Below are 20,452 nucleotides of genomic sequence, written 5' to 3'. Positions count from 1 at the left end.
AGTAGCTCTCGCGGAGGTAATCTCCCTCCGAGCGGTAGAAGTCCTCCTCTTCCCCTTCATCTGTGGGGTCTGGAGTTTTCGGCGGCTCTTCGGCCTCGAAGTCCTCCTGCAACTCTACCTCTTCGGCTGGCGCTGCGGTGCTCGAGGCGGCAGTCGCGGTCTTCGAGGGAATCGAGTAGTTCTTCATTTTCTCGTCGAAGTCTCTCTTCCTCTGGAGCATACTCTCCATTTCGGCCTCGAGCCTTTTTCTCTTTTTCTCCATCTGTGCCGCCTGCTCGGCGTCGAGCTTCTCGGCCGGTCTCTTCGACGGCGCCTTCGACGTGGAGGCCATTTTGAGCGTCTTCTCGCTCGCGGGTCCCTTCTCGAGGGCCTGCTTCGACGACCTATGCTTTTCGCTGGTCTTCGCCATCTGGGAGTCCTTTTCGAAGGATCCGCTGGGCTTTTCAGAGGATGCAACTTCGGACGTCGAAAATTTCGTCGCCGGTGCTCCTTTCGAGGACTTAGCCTCTGTTTTTCGGGATTCTCCCTCAGGCTTTCTAGGCCCTGTCTGGGTTTTCAGGGTCGTAGACTCTCCTACCTTTTTTGAAGGTCTCACATCGGTCTCTACGACCGTGAAGTCATCTGGTCCCTCGGCGATGTTCTCCTCTTCCTCGGAGGAGGCGCCCAGGTCGTAAAGCGTCGGCGTGGTCCCTTTCCCTTGCATCGTCTGGTGGGCCACCTCTGTCTCTCTCGAACTCTCAAAGTCTTCGGCGTGAAGACTGAACAGGCGTTGCAATCCTCGCTGGAGTGGTCGACCGGCAGGCAGAGGTTGCAGACTGGGTGCTGGTCCTTCTGCGCGTACTTGTGGTGGCAATTACGGCAGAACTTGAATGGAGTGTTGTCCATGTGCTCGGTCAGGGGGTCCCCTGCCCGCTCCTTCTCCTTGGCTGTCGAAAACCTCGATGTTTTCTTCCTCCTTCTCCGTTCTGGTTCTAGGAGGTCTTCTTCTCCGACCTTCCTCGGTCCTTTTTCTTCCAAAAACTCGTGTATTTCCTTCTTTTCTCCTGAAACTTCTCCAGAGCTTCATGCGACGATCCAGACCCAACGGCGGAAAAAAGAATCTGAAGATGGCGCCCAAGGGTGGGAGCTTCCGCAGGAAGCGTGCCGACGTCACGAAGGTGCACCAAATGGTGGGACGTCGACGCCCACCTGGGCTACAAAAAAAAAATAAAAAGAGAAAAAAAGACTACGAATCCGGACCCAACCACCAGATCGCGGAATAATGCACAGCATAGTGAATCCAGAAAGATTCACGCTGCAAAACAGGTTTTTTTTTAATGCTGTGGTAGAATTAGCCTAGCACTCAGAAGTAGCAGTGTGGGGGAAGAATTGCTAAAAATGAATAACAACAATCATGTAGGAGTTTCTCCTTTTATTTACGCTTTAAATAAAAGTTAATGCAGCCATTTTATTTTTCATTCTTATAGCTTTAATTCATACTGTGTGCACTAAAATAGGGTTTTGATTTTAAATTAAATCTTGATTGGGCAAAGCTTGGACTGCCAAGATGGCGGCAGTGTTTTAGCCTGGCTACCGCAGGCCCAGCAAAAATCGTTATGACACTTGAGCCTCCCTACCCCACTTTGTTTGCTTTCTCCCTCCCGCCATCCCCCCCGCCGTGAGCTTAGAGCGGTGTAGGGGGCCACCTGGACTTGCTCATGGGCTCTCTTCTCAGGAGACAGTGGGGAGCGGCCCTGGGACTAAAGGTGCCTTCCCCTCCTTTCCTTCCACCCTTCCCCTCCTTTGACCACAGGTGGCCTCCAATCTGGCTGTGCTGGTGACAGAGACATCGGCTCCGGAGGGCGGCAGGCCGTGCCCTTGACGTTCGGTAAGCTGAAGAGGAGAGGTCCACATCAAGAGTTTAACTTGCCTCTCCAGCCTCTCTCCCAACATACCCAAGTGGGCCTCTTAATGACTTCCTGACTGCTTAGGCAGCTTGTGCTGCCCTCTTGGGGTATATTCTACAGAACAGTGGTCCCTACATGTGGACAATATATACAAGATCATTAATCATACACCTAATAAGGGATATGTCTTTTGTCCGTCCGGACAAGAATTTTTTTTTTTCATTAAATTGAATTTCAAAGCTTTTTTAAGACCAGTTGGATGTCAAGCGGGCACAGTCGTGACCCTCAACATACAAGACAGAACAACGAAGCAGGTGGCCAAAAAGGGCAAAGAAGAGAATATGTCTGTGTACTTGTATTCAGTATAACAGACTTAAATTGTATAAAAACACACCATTGCATTTACTCATTATTACATTAATGTTTTGCATATGGGGTTGTTATGGTCGACAACGTTTCGATGCCTTTTTACATTTGGGGCATCATGATCAGGACAAGAGATAACAACATTGTTGTCTTGAGCAAGAATTAATAGCACTATGCCTTTTTGTTACATTTACTTCACATAAGGTAATTACATTGGGAAGAAAAAGAAGGAGGAAAAACAAATAAATGACATGAATAACAGGCATGTTACTTTTGACCTCATAATTATGCTAGAAGTGATTTTGAACAGCAAGTGAAAATGGGTTTTAAACTTAAGAATGTGCCTGAAGTGATCACAAACTGCGATTGAAGAGGTGACGGTCGCAGCGATTACGTGAGCATGAACAGCAAGTGAAGAGGTAAAAAACGCGGCGATTGTGGGGCGTGCGTTTTTAAAAGGGGAAAGAAGCGTTGTGGAATTGAAATGAGGACGGTACCGGCGTGGTGAACGTGCAAGTGAATGGAATGACCAAAGCAGACGAGATGATTAAAAACGGGGGTTTGTTCCTCGGTTTTATAACATGCTTTCTAGTCGCTAACGTGGTGTGCACACTATTTATCATACAGGAGGTGAAACGGTATAATCAAGTGGCAGTAAGGCTTTCCGTGAAGTGAAATCAGATAAAGCGATCGGGTGCAGGAACACGGGAAGGATTATAAAAAGCACCTACGTGCGTGGTTTCCGTGTGGCCGTGGTATCACAAGTCCTTACGCTAGGCAGTAATTGTACACGCCTTCTGTGGAAAGGTAAAGGTATTAGAAGTTTCAAAACGCCGTGTTGGTCACTGGCGGGAAACGAGGGAAGGGCTAGACTTATTCTATTTACCTTGTAGGCTGGATTTATGGAGAAACAATGTTCCTGGAAAACTTGAGCATAAACATGAACTCGGTCGCTCAATCCGTCAGACTTTAAGCACAATGGCTAAATCTGGAGGGACAGGAAGAAAAAGGGGGGGTGACGCTGGGTTAGTCTAATCAGGTAACGATGACCGTGGTAATAGCGCTGGGAGAAGGGGCTAACTTACTTGCTGAATGCGGCAGCGCTGTGGCAGTTACGGCGATCCGGTATGCTGTGTTACCTGGTTCCTCGGGCAGTATAACTACAGCTTGGATAGTGGAAAGCGTTAAGGGACTCATCTAAGTGTCTAATGAGAAAGGGAGTGCCCGCGGCGGCCATTTTGAAGTGGTAAAGTGAACTAAAGTGAACGTGCAGGTTATTATTATTATTATTTTAATTATTTATATAGCGCAGCTGATACCTTGCAGGCTTCCTGGCGCTGAGGAAAAAAATACTATACTGGAGAGGAGCACAGTGAGTTAGACGGAGAGGTCTAAGGGAAGAGCCAGGTCTTGATGCACTTCCTGAATGGGAGAAGTTGAGGGGTTTGGCGTATTTTAATGGGCAGGCTGTTCCATAACTTGGCAGCTGCGACCCTAAAAGATCTACCCCCGGTTCTGGCCTTATTGTATCTGGGCACCCTTACCAGATACGCCGAGGAAGACCGTAGATCTCTAGTAGGAGTATACCACTGAAACAAGGTTTGCAGGGGCTTGGGCCCGAGTCCGTGTAGGGCCTTGAATACGATGCAAAGGGACTTAAAGGCCACCCGCTGCTTTAGGGGTAACCAGTGCAATTCGGCCAGTGCCGCAGTGGCCGAAGACCTTCTCGACCAGCAGAGAGCCAGTTTGGCCGCGGCTGATTGAATTCGTTGCAGCCGGTCCAACAACGTGACAGGGGACTCAAGGAGTAGGGCGTTGCAGTAGTCCAGGCGACTCAAAATTGTACACCTGACTACCAGCGCCCGGGCTTGTGCAGGGAGAAGTGGCATAATTTTTCGCAGGGAGCGAAGCAAAGCCGTGCAGATCCCCACTGTTTTTGCCTCCTGGGTTTCCATACTCAGCTTGTTATCGAGCATGACTCCCAGGTTGCGGACCGAGGAGACAGGTTTAGGTTTCTCCCTTGTCTCAGGAGGCCAGAGGTCATTCGGGAATTGGTGTGATAGAGTGGTGCCAGCACAAAACAGAACCTCTGTTTTGGAGGCGTTAAATTGAAGGGAGTTCCTATGGAGCCAGCCAGCCGTTTCTCTAAGACACTCGTGGAAGGAGGTCAGAGAGATGGAGTCTTCTCCTTCCCAGGAGAGGATGAGCTGGGTGTCATCTGCGTAGTTAATTGTTTTTAACCCGAATGACTTAATTAATGTAATCAGTGGTTTAAGGTATACATTAAAAAGGATGGGACTGATGGAAGATCCCTGGGGAACTCCCTGTGGCACAGGTGAGAAAGCAGACTGGAACGGGGGGAGGGAGACAGCCTGTCTCCTGTCCTGCAGGTAAGAGTGGAACCAGAGCAAAGCTGTACCTTCCACACCAGCTTCCCCGAGTCTTGACAACAGCGTCCTATGGTTGACCGTATCGAATGCGGCAGACAGGTCCAGCAGTATCAGTACCACTGGCTGGCCCCTGTCTGCACGCATGCGAAGATCCTCCATGGCTGTTAAAATCGCCGTTTCGGTCCCGTGGGCAGGGCGGAAACCGAATTGGAGATCATCCAGAAGGTTGTTTTGCTCAAGATGGGTAGAAAGGCAGGAACTGACCCATCGTTCCACTACCTTCACAGGGAAAGGCAGTAGGGAGATGGGGCGATAGTTGGAGAGACAGTCTGGGTTCAGGGAGGGTTTCTTCAGGAGCGGAGTGACAAGCGCCTGTTTCCACGGGGTTGGAACATAGCCACATTGCAGAGACTGGTTGCAAATTTGGCGCATAATGCCAAAGAGTTCTATTCCGGAGCTTTTCCAGATTTTTGGAGGCAGTGGGTCGAGCGGGGAACCGGAGGTGATACTGAACGCCAGTTTTGCAAACTCGGGTTCAGAGATCATGGGGAATTCTCTCAGTCTAGCCGTCACGCTGGAGGATTGAGGCGGCGAATCTAGGGGGCTGGTGCTGGAGATGTTGACATCTCCCAGTGTGGGAGGGGTCTTCAGGTTTTGAATAATGGTATTAATTTTATTAATGAAAAAGGTTGCCAAATTGTCACAAAGGGCTTGGGTGGGCGGCTGCGTCGACGTAGCACAATCTGGGTGAGTAAGTTTACTGAGTATCTGGAAAATGCTTTTTGAACTATTGGTAGCGTTGGTAATCGTAGAACAATAGTAATGAGCCTTTACTTGGACAATGGCGGTTTTGTACGCCCGAAGATTGTCTTTCCAGAGAGTTTTATTGGAGTCGAGATAGCCTTGCCTCCCCTTTCTCTCTGATTGTCTGCAGGCCAGCTTGAGGGCTCTCAGTGAGTCGTTGAACCAAGGGGCGGCTGCTCTTCTCCGTGGCTTGCTTTTTTTCAGAGGTACAATACGCTCTGAGGTGTTAACAATGTTGGTGCAGAAGGACGTGTAGTTGTCCTCCACCGACCGGGCAGTGGAGAAGCTGCCTTCCACCTCGAATACGGGGCCAGTCAGTCTCTGTTTATCTAAGACTTTCCAGTCTCTATACAGAGGATCGGGTGTGATACTGAGTGACGGTTTGTTAGCTCTGCCGCTGGCTATATGGAATTTGATAAGTGCATGGTCAGTCCAGCACAAAGGCAGGATGTCGCTCAAAAAAACTAGCTGGGGGGAAGAAAAAATAAGGTCGAGCTTGTTTCCAGCCGAATGTGTGGGTTTACTGACCAATTGCGAGAGTCCCATGCCTTCGCAGGAGAGTAAAAGATTGTTAAGAGCCGGGTCCAGACTACCATTGGGCCAAAGATTGAAATCACCCAGAACAATCAACTTGTTGTGGGAAGTGGCCATATTGGTAATAGTCGTAAGGAGCGACTGCTGTTGTGTGGAATTAAAAGCTCCCGGCGGGCGGTAACAAATTACAGCCGTGAAAGTTGTTTCGGAGAGACAGTTGATTAAGAGACCCAGAGTGCAAGGGACGGCGTACGTGACTTTAAAAGAATACATTCTTTACAGTATTGTTAAAAACAAAATGCAATTTGTGCAAAGATTACAGCAGGGAGGTCCGGTCCTCAAGACGGTTTAGGCCATTCCGAATACTGTTGGTTTTCAGGATCCAGTGGAGTTCTTCCTTGTTGAGCAGTTGCGAAATGTCTGCTCCCCTGGGGGGCGGTTTGATGATGGTAACCACTGTCCAAAGAAGGTCTTTTTCACTGTGTTCTTTTGCTAAGAAATGTTCAACAAGGGGTGCATTTGCAGTTTTGCACTTGATCCTACTACGGTGCTGTCCAATTCGGAGTTTTACTTTTTGGCTTGTTTGCCCTATAAAGATAAGCATACAAGAACACAAAAAGGCGTACACCAGGTTTGCAGAGTTACAGTTGGAAAAATATTTACGTTCAAATTTAATGTTGCCATATTCAAACGTTTTGCCTTCAATTGTGGTGTCACAACATATACAATTTCCACACTTAGTATGGCCTGTAAGTGGAGGAAGACCCCATGCATCATTATAGTGGTTTTCAATGATTGCTGTGGAAGAGCTGCCCTTACTAGGTGGTCTTTAATGTTCTTGGCTCTTTTGAAAGCAAACATTGGCTTATCTAGTGTTAGCTGACCTGTGTGGAGAACTGGCCAGTGTTTTAGCACACTTTTTCTAATGGCATTAGATACTGGTGAGAATGTGGTGACACAAATGAGCCTGTCTTGTTCTTTCTTTTGTTTGGGCTCAAGAAGGACAGTACCAGGCCCTACTGAGGGATTGGCGCACTAGTTTGCGCTGGTAGCCTTGCCTGTCTTGTTCTTTCTTTTGTTTGGGCTCAAGAAGGACAGTACCAGGCCCTATTGAGGGATCGGCGCACTAGTTTGCGCTGGTAGCCTTAGTTTTTTGCCAAGGGTTTTTGCTTCAGTAAAGTAGTCAGCTCTGAAATAGCAATTACGCCTGATGCGTAGAAATTGGGATAAGGGCAGAGAATCTCTTAAGGCCCGTGGGTGGTGGCTGGTATATTCCAGCAGAGTATTACGCTCTGTTGGTTTACGATGCAATGAGGTGGTCAGACGGCCTTCAGTGGGCTTTATTTCTAAATCAAGAAATGGGAGTCCTTGTTAGTGGACAGAGTATAGCTGAGACCTCCGCATTTGTTATTCAACCAATGTTGAAAACATGTGAGGTTATCAAGGGAGTCAGTCCATAGCAAGAAGATTTTGTCAATGCTTACTCTTACTCCGCCCATGGACATCCATACATCGCAAGCAGACCTCGACATTATGCCAAAGCCATTCAAGACTGCAGAGAAGCAGTTGAAGAAAATTTGAGCAAGACCCGCGCTGATGTGTCCTTACCACGCAAAGATCTTCACAAAGTGGTTGGTAGGGTGACAAGAGGCTGCAACCAGGGTCTCTACAGTGGAGGACAAGGGTACTGCCCTTAAGCTTTAGGTCTCGAAGCTCACCATAATGGTGTCCCTGGAGGAAGGAGCCTCTCAACTGACCACTCCTCTCACCCCCAACAGCTAAGGTTCTATCATGGAATTTAAACGGTCTCCTCGACCATGTTAAAAGATCGTAGGTTTTGAGATATGTGAAGCAGTTCCAGCCAGAGGTGGTTATGCTCCAGGAGACCCACCACCTGGGTATGTAGTGCTCCATCATTGGTCACTTTGGTTATGACCGGGAGTTGCATGCCTGCTTTTCCCATGGCTCCCAAGTGATGGCAATTCTGTTACATAGGGATTCTCACTGGTGGTATTGGCATGGGGACCCTCAAGGACGTAATGTAGGGATCGAGGACTGTCTTGACGCCACACAATTTAATTTCATCTCCGCCTTTGTTCCCCATAAGCGCCTCGAATCGTCCCTACAGGTTCTTTGCGATCTCCTGCTGACTCACCTGGGGACTACACTGCTCGGGGGTAATTTCAATACGGTCCCTGTGCTAGACACTACCTTACATCCCCAATCGGGTCTTCGCACGTGCTCCTCCCACTGTGGGCAGATTTGATGCGTGGTGGACATGGCATCCCACTGAGCGGACATGCACCCACGCATCTGTAGCCCATAAAACATTGTTGCATATCAATCAGATCAGGCTTTCGGCTCCCGACTTCACTTACAAGTGCAGATCCTCCCCTGACGCATATCTGATCATGCCCCCTTATCTCCTCCTCCTGGAAATAGGATCCTCTTAATGGTTTTTACAATCCAAGTGGTACCTCATTGCCCAATACCTCATGGATTAGGAATGTGCTGACTTCCCTGAAAAGGAAATCAGGTCATTCTTTGAACTGAATGGCAAAACTGTTAAACGCTAGAACCCTATGAGCGTCCAGCAAAACTACCATTAAAGGCCTGATTAAAGGATGTCCTAGGCAAGGAGATTCGCCAACTAAAGCAGGTGACTGACAGGAGGCACGGATCCTTACATTGGAATGGGTAGGCTCGTTGTAGACCCTAAACAGATCGTGATCGACACCTGGTTTTCTAAGCTAAAAGATTTCCTTCTTTGTGAACTATTACCAATTACTATATATGGTGGCACCCATGTCCCTGTGAGAATTCGACCACCCAATTCTAGAGGAGATACCGCTGCTCTTCATCCTTCATAAGCAGACAAACCACCCTCCACCGTCTTTGGCCCATGAACTTTATCGACTGATTACGGATGAAGGGATCAGCAAAGCCCTGTCTGAGCTGGCCTCAGGTAAGACGCCAGGATTCACAATCTAATATTTTAGGCTCTTGCAATCTCTTCTGTTCCATCACCTCCTAGCAGTCTACATGGAGGTGGTGGATCATGGGTCGCTTCTTCCAGAGTTAAACACTGCCACAATTGTCATGATACCCAAGGCAGGTCAACCCGCTGAAGGGTGCTCCGTATATAGGCCCATCTTCCTCAAACACAGATATTAAGGAGCTTGTACAGGTTTTGGTGACTTGGTTGAGCCTGGCTCGCCCTCATTTGATCCACCCTCCTCAATGCAGATTTATGGCAAACAGAGGTACCTGCCATTGTATACGCAGAGTCCACTTGGCCCTATCTTAGGCTCACCACATTAATAGGCTTACGGCGTTGCTCCTACTTGACTTTCAGAAGGCCTTCGATACTGTTGCTTGGACCTTTTTGGACGCAGTGCTGTGGACGACTGGCTGTGGGGCTTTCTTCGACAAACTACTGAGCCTCATCTACGATAAAACCACTGCTCAGGTCTGGGTTAACGGTGTCCTCTCCCCACACTTTATAATTCCCAGGGTAACCATACAGGGCTGTCCCCTTTCTCCCCTTCTATTTACCTTGGCGATCAAGCATCTGGCATGCCTCGTCCGATGAGACGCCCGAATGCGGGGATGGCCGCGGGGGTACCCAGAGGAGTGTATGGCTCTATACGCAGACGATATCCTGCTGTTTATCGAAGACTCACAATCCTTGGGCCCCAGATGCAAGGAGACACTCGGTCTCTATGAGGGGGACCTCCAGACTCTGGGTCAATGCGGCTAGGTATCTGCTATTGCTGGTTGAGGGCAACACAAATGCGCACCCCTGGTGTCCCAAGATATCAGTACGCTGTCTCTCCTTCAAATATCAGGGAGTCTACATCTTGCGCCTCTGACGTAGAGACTCAACTTCCAGCCCCCTATGACCGGACTGACCAGGGACCTATAGCGATGGGAGGGGTTATCCCGGAATCCCTCAGGACAGGTGGCTTTGGTTAAAAATTATGTGTCTTCCGCATTTCTTATATGCCCTTGCGAACTTCACTCACCCAATTCGTAGGAGGTAGTTCCAGACACGGACATCAAAAACCACTGCCCTCCTCTGGGGGAGACAGCCATTACAACACAGGCTTTACACCGCGCTACCATTACGACGCAGCCATCGCAACGCAAGTCGTTACAACGACTTGCAGTGGATGGCGCTATATACTAAGGAATAGTATAATTTACTATTCCAACACCTTCCCTACTGTTACGTAGGCTGGAGTTGGAATAGTAAATTATACTATTCCTAAATCCAGCGCAAGTCGTTCTAACGACTTGCGTTGTGATGGATGCGTTGTAATGGTAGCACAGTTTAAAGCCCGCGTTGTCATGACATACATCGGTCCTCTGGGCCAAGGGTCAAAACGAGTTACCTTTACTAACAGCAGACACTCTCCTTATGATTAAGGGCTGGGAATTGCAGACCTCTATTGCTACTACCTAGCTGCGAAGATCGCAACAATAAACGACTGGGTTATTGGCAGATGGGATGATCCCGCCTATCGTGCAGAGCTATACCTCCTGGGCCTGGAAGGTCATATAGTTACAAAAAACAGAAGAGAGACCCTGAACCTAAAAAGGATACGGGAAGGGGCTTCTTGCTGTCTGGCTGTTGAGAGTTTTTTAGTTGTATGAATCTAGATGGATGTACTGGTCTGTGAGTGAGTCTGTGATTGATTGAATGAGTGAATGATGTATGAAAAATGTTTTTATTGTTCCCTGTAGCTCTGGGCTGACGCCATATGAATTATTCAGTTCAAGAGGCTTTATTCGAGAATTCTCATAAAAGCATGTACATACATAAATAATTTAAAAAAACCAGAAGAGATAGATAAAAATACAATACCAATACATTGGTATAAAACAATTCTAGAATTCTTGTGGTTAGATATATCCTAAAAAATGGAACTCTGTCTAATGGACCAAGCCCACCCCAAGAATTTGGCTGTTGCTACACTTAGTTGGAGACAGGAGCTAGTGCAAATAATTCACAGAGCTACTGGGAGTGTATAGGTTTTTGCAGGCAGGTGCTAACCAAATGCGGCGAGGGGGTGCATAGGCTTTGCAGGAAAACAAGAAGTGCCCAATAGATTCCTTTGTAGCACCACAGGCAGGGCAGGAAGTGTTGGACGAACCCCTCCACCTCTCTGTTAATAACCGTAAAGGGAGGGCACCTATCCTCAATTGAAAGAAGAGTTTCCTGTCCCTTGGCTTAGTTATAGTATCCCAGAACAGTTCTAGTCTAGGGAGGGGCTTGACTTCCAGGAAACGACCAGTCATAGAATCAGCATCCGATTTTCCCCATGCCTGCTCGAACACATAGGCCCAATACAACTCCTTAATTGCTTGTTTGCTTGGGAAGGATGTTTCTGCAGGGGTATCCCATAACGACTTCAGCCCAAGCACGCATAGCAATGTTCTAAGTTTACTCAGCCATTGGATCTTGTGAAAGACATCAGCATTGATCACTGCTACAAAGCCCTCTACATAGTGTTTTAGTTCTGGCGTAGTCAAAAGCCGCCTCCAGTATAAAATCGGGCGCAACCAGGCTAAATCACTTACTGCCTTCCTTCCCAAATCAAATCTATGGGGAAGTAAGGGTGTGCTTTTGGGGAGGCCTGCTAATGTCCTAAAAAACTTATTCTCAGACATCTGCATTGAGTTAAGGTTACCAAATCCCCACAATTCTGCACCATACAGTGCAGACCCCATCGCTTTTGCTTCGTACACCTGTAAAGCTGGTGCAATAGGTTTTGACTGGGATTTTCTGTGCTCAAGCCCAAGGACTCCAGTTACTTGCTTATGCCTGAGAACAGCCAGATCAATGTGCTGAGCACATCTTAGATCTTCAGTTATATATATGCCAAGATAGGTAAAGGCCCTAACTGTGTCTAAGGGTCTTTGGTTTAAATACAGCTTGGCTCTAACATTACGATGAGGGTTAAAAAACATAAGCTTAGTCTTTGCTATATTGACTTCCAAGCCATTATTTTTTACAGAAGTTGTCAAAAATGCAGAGGGCACTTTGCAGACCACTGGGAGTTTTTGACAAAATCAGTGTGTCATCGGCTAACATCAAGATCGGAATCTTGATGCCCGCCAACGAGGGTGCGTCCACATTAGCGGATAGCATTCCTGCTACTACCCCATTAATGAACAATGAAAAGAGCAAAGGGGCCATCGCACACCCTTGTCTTACACCCCGTTCCACTTGAAAATCATCAATAGTCTCACCCTGCTTGCCCCACTGAATTCTGGCGAAATTCGCCTCATGCAACCGCATGGCCAAGGTCAACAAGTCATCGGGCAAACCCAGGTTCCTAAGTTCAAACCACAGCTTGGACCTAGGCACCAGGTCGAAGGCAGCCCGCAAATCTACAAAAGCAGCGTACAGGCTGCCACCGCCCAGTACCACAGTCTTCTACCGTACCAGAGTGAATCGAAACACCTGGTCCATCGTGCTGGTAGCCCTCCGGAACCCTACTTGGAAGGGTGATAGAACATTATGCTCATCAACCCATTCCATAAGCCTATTTACCACCATCCTTCCCACGACCTTTTGGGTGGTTGCTATCAGACTAATAGGCCTATAGTTACAAGGCGATCCCCTATCTCCTCTCGTAAATATGGGAATAATAATTGCACCCCTCCACCTATGCGGTACCGGTGCACCTTGAGCAACTGCATTAGCAAGGAGAAGGATGTATCTGCCCCATCTATCGCTATCATTAGTAAAAAGGTCTGCCGGGACCCCATCCATGCCAGGAGCTCTGCCCGAGGACACTACACTTAGCGCCAACAGCACCTCTTTCAAGTAAAAAAATTCTTCTTTGGGGTAGACAGCCTTAAACCTGTCCATCTCCCTGCCTGGGTTAGATTCCGCATATTGAGGTTTAAAATATTTAACCCAGTCCCCTTCCTGGACATTGTTATCCGGGGAATCTGGCTCGCCACCCCTTCCCCATTTAACAATACTCCAAAAGAGCCTGGAGTCCTTAGAGCCACATGCTTCCAGTGGCTCTTTCCAGTGCATCTCGTCCCACTCCTTTTTTGCTGATGCTATGCAATCTTTATATTTCCTTCTGGCAACACGAATTGCCGCCAGCTCCCTGGCCTTGATAGCAATGCCCAAAGCGAGCCTTGCCTCCCTGCACTTTGCATTGTACCACTTTGCAGTTCTAACTTGAGCCCTACTGGAATTCCTAAATACCCTCTGGAAATGTGACTTGATAGTTGCAAAAAGATGGTCATGGATCGTTGTCACTTCCTGCAGCCCCTGGTTAATATTAGCAACCAGCTCTAAGGCCTCTATTGCTCTATCCACCTCCATATTTATGCTAGCCATAGAATCCTGGTTAGCCAGTACACGAGGCCATTTTAACTGGCGTCTATCATTGGTAAGAGCCGGTAAGGGGAGACCACTCCACTCTATACGAGCATTCGCATTGGGCAAGATCCACCATCTGTGGCAGATGCACAATGGGTTGTGGTCACTTTCCAACCTATGCGTGACCTCCATGTCATTAACCTGCTTCCACATTTCCAAACTGCACATAACGTAGTCTATCCTACTCTTGCTCCTACCATTGTCGAAAGTACAAACCCCCTCCCTATCACATATGAATTATATATGCTGTTCCACTCATTGAAGTATGGACTTTTCTCTATGCAACTTTTTATGAATACAAATGATAATAAAATAAACTTGAATATACTCAGCTGTTCTGTGGGCAATTGTTACTATTGGAACCTATTGGTCCTTTATATTATTGGGAACTGCCTCTTCATGTTGTTATACATACTGGAAGGTCATCTAGACCTGCTTAACGACCCCAAATTGCTCTCCGATTGCACCCGAGTAAGCCTGCTTTGCTGGAAGACAGCACTCCAATTTATCAAACCAGACCACAAACTTACTGGCACAACCCCGCTATGGTAGGGAACATGGTTACAAACTGTGGCTGGCTTACAGGGCTTTATACATTGGGATAAAATGGGGATTACTTATATTGGAGACAATAGCGGGATGACGTCCTGATGTCAGTACAGGACATGCAGGAACAATACAGACTTTCCCATAAAAAATGTTACCCCTATCTGCAACTATGCCATGCCTTGTCGGAACACATCCCTGCAGGCACATACATCCCAGACTTCACTCCCCTCGAAACTAAGATACTGCTGGGGAGGGTGGATCTATCGTTCTATGGGGGTGGAGTCAACAGCTATGGCCTGGGGACATGGATGGCTCAGGTTCCTCACCGCCTGTTATTTCTGGCTCCTGCTTGCTGCACCCGCTCCCAGAGGGGTGGGGCCCTTGGATTGGTCGTGAGTATGTGGTGTCTCCGGCTCAGGCTTGGAGACTGAATAGAAGCGTTCAGATGGCCTCTGACACCAGGGCCTAGTGAAGCCTTCAAGATTGCAGCTCCGCTTTCTTTGTGGATATCGCAATAGAGCTCTGTGTCAGCAGAGCTCTGGACTTCTGTTTGTTTTGCTGACCGCATTGCGGGGATGGGGGCCTCAGAAAATGGGTCTCTGTGATACTGCAGCAATCCTTGCCAGAGCAGACAAGCCTCGGGGAAGGGCCCCGACGGGGCCTCGGCCATGCCCAAGATGGCACTCCCACTCTAATCGCAGCAGCCGCGGTTTTGCATTTCTCGGCTGGATTCTACATGGAGGACTGCACTACCCCGGTAGGCCTGCCTGCAGGGGTGAGTGCTTTCATACACTGCTGGCCTCCTTTTATGCATTGGGCACCAGGGACATTAATGCTTCCAGAGTGTTGCTTGCCATGGCCCTTCCATGGGGCGCCCTGGTACAAGGTTGTTAGTGAATGCGGGGCTGATATGTCCTGCCGACTGTGTTGCTCCTACTTTTTCAGTTTGCAAGACACCATCACTCCTCCTGCCAATGTGGGGGTCTCCTGTGACCGGTGTGGGACATTCATCGTTTGGGGAACTGGGGGCCCTTTGCCGTGACTCCTGGGAGGTTGAACCCCAGTTGGTGTAGCAAACTAGGGACTTGGGTAGTTGTTTGAGTAGCCCTGAATGACTGTCCTTGGAGGTATGAATATCTCTGTTGAATTGGATCTGTGTATTCGTGTTACCCTCTTTGGCGATTTACTGCCCTCCTTACGACATTTGGTGAGTGAATGCCTGGGCACACAGCTAACTAGGTGTTGACAACCATAACTGCCATGATGTTCTCTTATTTATTGTTGGGGGTCATCATGGGGTGCACAAAACAAACTAAGAGGATGTGGCCAACGGCGTCCCCTAAGAGGGGATCAAGCAGGGCGCTGGGTGCCAGGATAATACTTAGATGAATGGTAAGTATGAGACACTCTTGGCTGCTATTGACACTTCTGGGGAGCAAACAGAAGATGAATTTAACTAGGTCAGTAGAATTGGATCTTATCCGGGAAGACTCGTGGAAACTGTTGAAGAGGATCCACACCTGGCGCCTGGTGGCTTGGCTAGACGACCAGGAGAGCTGTGTTCGCTAGAATAATGTCCGTATTGTGGGACTGCACGAAATGGTGGTAGGTGACTCCCTGTTTGCCTACTAGGAGGACTGGCTGCAGGAAGTGATGACCCCAGAAGGTCTTTCCAAATTATTTGCTTTGGTACGGGCACATACAGTGCCGGTGCAGCTGCCTCGCCCTGGGACCCCGCCACATCCGGTGGCCTTTGATAGGCTCAAGCTCTATGATAAGGGCACTGCGCGTGTCAAGGTGCCTGAGTTGCAGCGGCCTCCATGCCAACGATCTCGGCACAGATGGGCATTCAAGCCACGGACACACAGGTGGCGTTGAAACAAGCTAGGGTGGTTGAGACTGCCACAAAAATGGGGAACTTTGAGGGTTCCTCTCAACGTCCCTCCCCGGAACATCGTTGCTCCGAAGGATTCTGTTGCACCAGGGCTTGAGGACACCTTAGTGGGGGTCACCCCGGGGTCAGTGAATGATAATGTTAAATGTGGTCTATTTTGGCACTGTATTCTCATCTTGCCTTGCTACCCTTTCCCACTCATTGTGGTTACAGTTACTGTGAGCGGGTTGTGTGGCTCTTATATCCTGTGTGTATTCCGGTTGTGGGAGGGACATAGGGTGGGGTGACTTGCCAAGGCGTTTACTAGAATTTGTTTGGCTGCCTGTGTGCTGCTCTTTCTTCCTTTAGCTGTTGGCTGCCTCCCTAACAGTATCCTTCCATTATGGATCTTGCTGGCCTTTTGGTCCCTTTCTGGCTCCATGATGGACCTTGCAAGGTGCGGTGTTTGGACAAGATGGTTGTATGTTTCAGCCCTAGGGGAGAGGCAGGGGGTTGCTTTTATAGCATCGATTTTTGTTGTCTGTTTTTGTTTTTAACGGCAGAAGGTATGTGCCATTGAATTTTATAATTTCCTTGGCATGGTGAGATGAGGACTGTGTTGCTGGGGCTGGGTCTGTGTGTGGGGGTGGGGGGCGGGAAGAGATCCGTAGTTTTTGGTTGCTGGTTTGATGTCCATGGCAGCACAGGTTTAATTGCTCATGTGGAATGTGTGGGCCTCTTCACCCCTTCTAAGCATTATAATGTGCTGGTTTATTTGAAATGGTGGCAGGTACATATTGCATTTTTGCAAGAGATGCAGCGTACAGAGTACAGGAGTCTGGCCCTCCGGGGAGGCTGGCGGGGTCAACTATATGTCGCCACTCATTCAGCATTTTCGCACGGCACTCTTATTTGGATTAGACCCCAAGGTCCCCATAAAGTTGCAAAGACTAGGATTGACCAGGATTATCGATATGTCTTGGTATTAGGAAAATTAGATTGTAGGAATGTTGCGCTAGTGAATCTCTATGCACCGAACGTCGACCAGCTGGCGTTCTTGTCCGGTTTGGCTCCCCTCCTATCGCTGATGATACCATATGGGAGGATTATTGGGAGCGAGTTTAACTGTGTGGTAGACATTGCCTTGGATAGATTGCATCCCCCTTGGGCAGTGTGCAGGCGACTAGGTTGGCGGACTTGGCATACTCGTGGGTTGTACAGTGGGATTTGGTATATTGTTGAAGAGTACATAACCTGTATGCTCTAATGTACTCCTACCAATTGGGGTTGCATGACTTGACCAGATTTATACCTGTGGAGTGCTGTATGGCTTGGTGGTGGGAACTGTATATTTGGCAAAGACGTATTCTGATCACTTCCAAGTATTGTGTACCTTTCGGTGGTCTTCGCCTATGTACACTATCCCTAACTGGCGGATGGACCCTGTGATGCTTGAGGATGAGGCCTTTCGTGCAGTGTTGGATAAGCAGGTCACAAATTATTGGCTTGATAATGCAGGTGTGTCCTAGTCGGTGGGAGTCGGGTGGTATGTTTTAGTATGATGCGCACAGCCCAAAAATGTGTGCAACTTCTCTCTTTGACTGTTAGGATCAATGTTCTTCTACCTCTGGTGGGGTCTAGACTGGATTATGATAATGCCCTGAATGTAGGACTCCCACAAAGATTTTTGCAAGGGGTTCAAACAGTTCAAAATGCACCTGTCCGCCTGCCCTCTATCACCTTTCATCTGAAGAACTTGCCCTGGCTTCCTGTCAGAAATAGGATCTTCTTTAAGACCTTGACCCTTATGCACAGGGCACTGCACCAATCTGGCCCAGACTATCTGTATTCCAGAATTCATCTCTACTCTCCCTCAAGACCTTTGCACTCTTCACATGGCCATCTGGCTAAAGTTCCTAGGGTAAAACTAGTTATATCTGGAGGCAGATCCTTTTCCTTTCTGTGCCCTCCAACTTGGTACAAACTCCCAAAGGAACTTCGCCAAGTGAATAATGAACAATCATTTAGAACGCAACTTAAGACCTGGCTTTTGACAAGCTAAATCGCTTTCTCTAATTTTCTTTTTCAGCCCTCTATTTTTCTGTAGTGCAGGGACACTCCTCTGAGAAGCTGTGCACTTTTAAAATCTCCCTGTTCGTTCATTCCTTCATTCAGGCGGTGATTCAGGGTTACTGCATATCTAATAAAGAGGGGGGTATGTTCCCAACTGCGTTCTGATATTCAGCACCAGGAAGCAGTGATCGATGGTCTTCCGCATGGGCTGGAGGTGAATCCAGATGGGAGAAGCACAAAAGGAAAGATAAATTGTTTGAGTTGGCCAAACGCCTGCGGCGTTTTCATTATAAGACGTATCTGGCCAGGGCCCACACTGACCAGGATAAATAAGGTAGGATGCTGGCATGGCTTCTCCGGGAGGAGTGTCAGGGGCATACCATCCTCCAGGTTTGTGATACTTCAGGGCAGGATGTCTTCATTCAGGACAGGTTTAGAAGGGTGTTTCTTTGTCACTATTGTGATTTCTACTCAGCAGATACCGGGTGATAAGCGGAGTTAGACTGTGGTATCCTCGCCAGTTCCCTCCATTCAGAGGTGGCAGATCAGTTGGGGCAGATATTACTAAGCAGTCAAAGACATTGCAAGGGAGAAGACGCCTGGGCTAGACGAGCTACCTACAGAATTCAACGCTTCGAAACTTGTCCCTAAACTTGTGGCCTTCTTTAATGATTCCTGCCAGCGGAGTCTCCTTCCTTCCTCCTTCCGTGCAGCTGCTATGGCGTCGCTTTCTAAGACAGATAAGGACCAACTCCTCTAACTTGCTTTCGATGCATAACACACACTACATTATCTTGAGCAAGGTGTAGGCTGCCTGCTTGCTCCCCACTGTGTGTTTACTCTGTTTCACTTTAATCAGATGGGCTTTTTCCCTAAATGTAGCACTACGCCTAATATTGGTCAGCTGCCCCTGGACTTGGACATTATGAAAAATGGGGTAAGCCAATATAGTCAAAGGACCTGGGTATTTGTCATTATAGAATACAAGTGGTCCTAGACTAATATTGTATTATTTAGTCACCAAAACATAGTTGAAGGATAAATATATATATGTCAAAAGACTGATAAGGCACCAACAGTCTCTACATAAGGAAGAAGAAAATTAATAAAATTCAATTCAGAGCCACTACGATTGATAACATAGTTTAATCAATCAAATGAAGTATTATGTCAACATACAATTCTTATCACATGGTTATCATCAGACAGGAAGTGATATGTGAAGAATCAGTGCCCATGTGAAAAAGGGATAGGTTTTGGAAAAGTAGGGAAGAGAGGTTATGGAGTACAATTTTTGCACGAGATCCAATGTATTTTACAATCAGGTCTCTCATTACTGGTGAGGCCAACCCCTATAGAAACAATCGAACATGGAGCCTTACAAACTGTTATTTTCACAGCGCAATGTTTTTTGTTTATCAAACAAAGGGGGATGCGGGGGAGGCTGTATGCCTATTTCAGGGGCATAGGCGTTTTGACCCAGGTGCTAAAGAGTTAGTGTAGTCCTCAGAGGCGGGTCTTCTTCAGGACAGGGGTGGGGGGTATCTGTAAATAACCATAACACTATTAATGTGGCTGTACTACAGGGAGTCTGTCATTAAACCCAGTTGAAGGTGCCTATAAGACTGATACGTGTACAGGTTTATCGCATTAATGATTGATATACGATTTGTTCTTGTCCAATCACCTGAAAATTCCCATGGTAAGCGAAGTTTACATTTTCAGTCTTACAGGCACTTTCAATTGAAAAAAATAAATAAATAGAATCTACCACTCTATAGTTCTCAATGCCCCAGCCCGCTTTCCTGACCTACACAGACTTCCCAAACTATTACCTCCAGTCAGTCCCACACAGCAGCATTGGTAAGTAGTCATACCAGGTCACGCCCACTTTGTCCACCACTCTACAAACGCGCTCCCTGGCACGCTCTTGGATGGGGATTAAAGTCCCCTTCACTGCTGGGGGTTCTTTAGGGGCCAACTACCCTACCTTTTACCTCCTTTTATAAGTTGGGATATTAAGTGCCTTTGAATCTTGAGGATCCCTGGGGCCAACTAACCCACCAGGTACCTCCAGTAAGCACCAAAGAGCTGTGTTGCAGAGAGGTGTAAACAAGGGGGCATGGCCTGGACCACCTCTCTTCAACGCAGGCCTGTGGCGCTTACTGGAGGTACATGGTGGGCTAGTTGGCCCCAGGGACCCTCAGGATTGAAGGGGAATTATTCCCCAACTTAAAACGTGCCACAGGGCGTGTTTGCACACATCACCTCAGGCCCCGCCTCCTCCCTTTATCACTGTGCAAACACGCCCGTGGCACACCCTCAGGATTAAAGAGGAATTACTTCCCCAACTTAAAACGCCCCACATATAAATTCATGACCCCACCTGTGTCAGTGCCTACGGCTATCAATGGCGATCCCCTGCAAGAGAAATCCGCTTCATGGATAAAAGAGCCAAGAGCCTTGCCTTGGCCATGCTGAATTATCTCCCCATATTTTGAAGGTGGTTAATGAATTAGCCAAATTAAAAATGTTGAAATGTGAATGGTGGTATATTCTGAAACTTTAG

The 20,452-nt window shown here is 47.9% G+C and overlaps 1 protein-coding gene across 2 annotated transcripts in view; it reads right to left on the bottom strand.

Annotated features, from left to right (window-relative positions):
- Positions 1-20,452, bottom strand: part of CCNK (cyclin K) — a 482,638-nt gene that overhangs the window by 383,109 nt on the left and 79,077 nt on the right. The window lies entirely within an intron of this gene.

This window comes from Lissotriton vulgaris, chromosome 9, assembly GCF_964263255.1.
Source record: "Lissotriton vulgaris chromosome 9, aLisVul1.2, whole genome shotgun sequence".
NCBI classification, from domain to species: domain Eukaryota; kingdom Metazoa; phylum Chordata; class Amphibia; order Caudata; family Salamandridae; genus Lissotriton; species Lissotriton vulgaris.
This window is presented reverse-complemented; position numbering and strand designations above follow the sequence as displayed.